Raw genomic sequence first — 3,218 nt, 5'->3', positions numbered from 1 at the left:
TTTATGTTGCTTTGCGTTGCTGAGAAGTATAAGACAATTTTAAATACTTTTAAAGGCAAAACATTACATCATAAAATTATTTTAAATGAGTTCAAAGAGAAAATGATGTAAAGTCTCAAACGTTTAAAAAAAAGTTGTAGGGGAATTCCCTGGCAGTCCAGTGGTTAGGACTCCAAGCTCTCACTGCCGAGGGCCTGGGTTCAATCCCTGCTCGGGGAACTAAAATCCCACAAGCCACATGGTGCAGCCAAAAAAAAAAAAAAAGTTGTATGTGCATTTTGAATAAATGATGGTAGGTATCAAGCCACTAACATTTTAAAAAGTGATATAACTTTTTTTTTAATGAAAATATTTCAAATACACTGGAGGTTATATCTTTTGCCATTATTTCAACTTAATTTGAAATTATTCATAAGGGAACTTAAAAATGTGCTACAGGGCACACTGGTTTTCAAAATTATTTTAAGTAAAAGAGGGTAAAGACCACTGGAGTAGATGATATTCACCTGTTCCAAAAAGGCTACTAACACATTAAAACAACCAATCTGGCGACCACTGGAGTAGATGATATTCACCTGTTCCAAAAAGGCTACTAACACATTAAAACAACCAATCTGGCCCCCTCTTCCCTTCTCCTCTCTTATTCAAGAAGCATAACTCCTATTCAGTAGACAGGAGGGGCTAGGAGATTCACATTCCAGCAAGACCAGTAACCAGGACCATCATCTATCCAAGCATAGGAAATGAGACTTATCTGGTACAAGGTGGAGATTTGGAACTAAGATCCCTACATAAAGCCAGAACTCTCAAAGAGATGCAACCTCAATAAAGGGGTGGATGAGAAAAATTCATTCACTAGTATAAGGAGACTGCAAGGAAACTTATCTGTTCCTTCCTACTTTATTAGAATAAAGAAGTCTCTGCTGAGAATTCTAGGCACCAGGGCTATGACTCACAAGGGTTTGGGATGTGAGATTGCACTATGGATCTGGGACCCTCCAAGAAGAGAAATTAACATGAAATGGATCCATGACAAGAGATAACCCAGGAAGCCAGGAAGAAGCAAATGCAAAACTTCCGGGAAGGAACGGGCACTTAACCCACAGATCAAGCCCCCTGAAGATGAGAGCTCACAATCCAAAATTACAATTCCAAATTATAAGGAAACAGTCACCTCCTGCAAGAACCAGCAGACAAAACAAACAAGAATACTAGAAAAAAAAAAATTTCAGATAAAGGAAAAATTGACAAATAAAATCAAAATATTTAAAATAATGAGAGACTATAAAACACACATCCTGAAGATGGCGGAAGAGTAAGACGCGGAGATCACCTTCCTCCCCACAGATACACCAGAAATACAACTACACGTGGAACAACTCCTACAGAACACCTACTGAACGCTGGCAGAAGAACTCAGACCTCCCAAAAGGCAAGAAACCCCCAACGTACCTGAGTAGGGCAAAAGAAAAAAGGATAAACAGAGACAAAAGGATAGGGACGGGACCTGCACCAGTGGGAGGGAGCTGTGAAGGAGGAAACTTTTCCACACACTAGGAGCCCCTTCGCGGGCGGAGACTGTGGGTGGCGGAGGGGGAAAGCTTCGGAGAAGCGGAGGAGAGAGCAGCCACAGGGGTGCGGAGGGCAAAGCGGAGCGATTCCCGCACAGAGGATCGGGGCCGACCAGCACTCACCAGCCCAAGAGGCTTCTCTGCTCCCCCGCCGGGGCGGGCGGGGCCTGGAGTTGAGGCTCGGGCTTCGGTCGGAGCGCCGGGAGAGGACTGGGGTTGGCGGCGTGAACACAGCCTGAAGAGGCTAGCCGGAAGGGAGTCCGGGAAAAAGTCTGGAGCTGCCGAAGAAGCAAGAGACGTTTTCTTCCCTCTTTGTTTCCTGGTGCACGAGGAGAGGGGATTAAGAGCGCTGCTTAAAGGAGCTCCAGAGACGGGCGCGAGCCGCGGCTAAAAGCGCGGACTCCAGATACGGGCATGAGACGCTTAGGCTGCTACTGCCGCCACCAAGAAGCCTGTGTTGCGAGCACAGGTCACTAACCACACCCCGCTTCCAGGGAGCCTGTGCAGCCCGCCACTGCCAGGGTCCCGGGATCCAGGGACAACTTCCCCGGGAGAGAACGCACAGCGCACCTCAGGCTGGTGCAACGTCACGCCGGCCTCTGCCGCACAGGCCCGCCCCGCACGCCGTGCCCCTCCCTCCCCACGGCCTGAGCAAGCCGGAGCGCCCGAATCAGCGGCTCCTTTAACCCCGCCCTGTCTGAGCGAATAACAGACACCCTCCGGCGAACTACACACAGAGGCGGGCCAAATCCAAAACTGAGCCCCGGGAGCTGTGAGAACAAAGAAGAGAAAGGGAAATCTCTCCCAGCAGCCTCAAGAGCAGCGGATTAAAGCTCCACAATCAACTTGATGTACCCTGCATCTGTGGAATACATGAATAGACAAGCAATCATCCCAAATTAAGGAGGTGGACTTTGAGAGGAAGATTTATGATTTTTTTCCCCCTTTTCCTCTTTTTGTGAGTGTGTATGTGTATGCTTCTGTGTGATATTTTATCTGTATAGCTTTGCTTCCACCATTGGTCCTAGGGTTCTATCCGTTTTTTTTTTTTAATTTTTTTCCTTTTTTCTCTCTTAATATTTTTTATTTTAATAACTTTATTATATTTTATCTTTATTTTATTTTACTTTATCTTCTTTCTTTCTTTTCCTTCCTTCCCTCCTTCCTCCCTCCCTCCCTCGCTCCCTCCTTTCTTTCTTTTCTTCTAATTCTTTCTTTCTACTTTTTCTCCCTTTTATTCTGAGCCATGTGGATGAAAGGCTCTTGGTGCTGCAGCCAGGAGTCAGTGCTGTGCCTCTGAGGTAGGAGAGCCAGCTTTAGGACACTGGTCCACAAGATACCTCCCAGCTCCACATAATATCAAACGGCAGAAATCTCCCAGAGGTCCCCATCTCAACACCAGCACCCAGCTTCACTCAACGACCAGCAAGCTACAGTGCTGGACATCCTATGCCAAACAACTAGCAAGACAGGAACACAACCCCACCCATTAGCAGAGAGGCTGCCTAAAATCATAATAAGGCCACAGACACCCCAAAACACACCACCAGACGTGGACCTGCCCACCAGAAAGACAAGATCCAGCCTCATCCACCAGAACACAGGCACTAGTCCCCTCCACCAGGAAGCCTACACAACCCACTGAAC

The sequence above is a fragment of the Lipotes vexillifer genome, unplaced genomic scaffold (genome assembly GCF_000442215.2).
Source record: "Lipotes vexillifer unplaced genomic scaffold, Lipotes_vexillifer_v1.1 scaffold687, whole genome shotgun sequence".
NCBI classification, from domain to species: Eukaryota; Metazoa; Chordata; class Mammalia; order Artiodactyla; family Lipotidae; genus Lipotes; species Lipotes vexillifer.
This window is presented reverse-complemented; position numbering follows the sequence as displayed.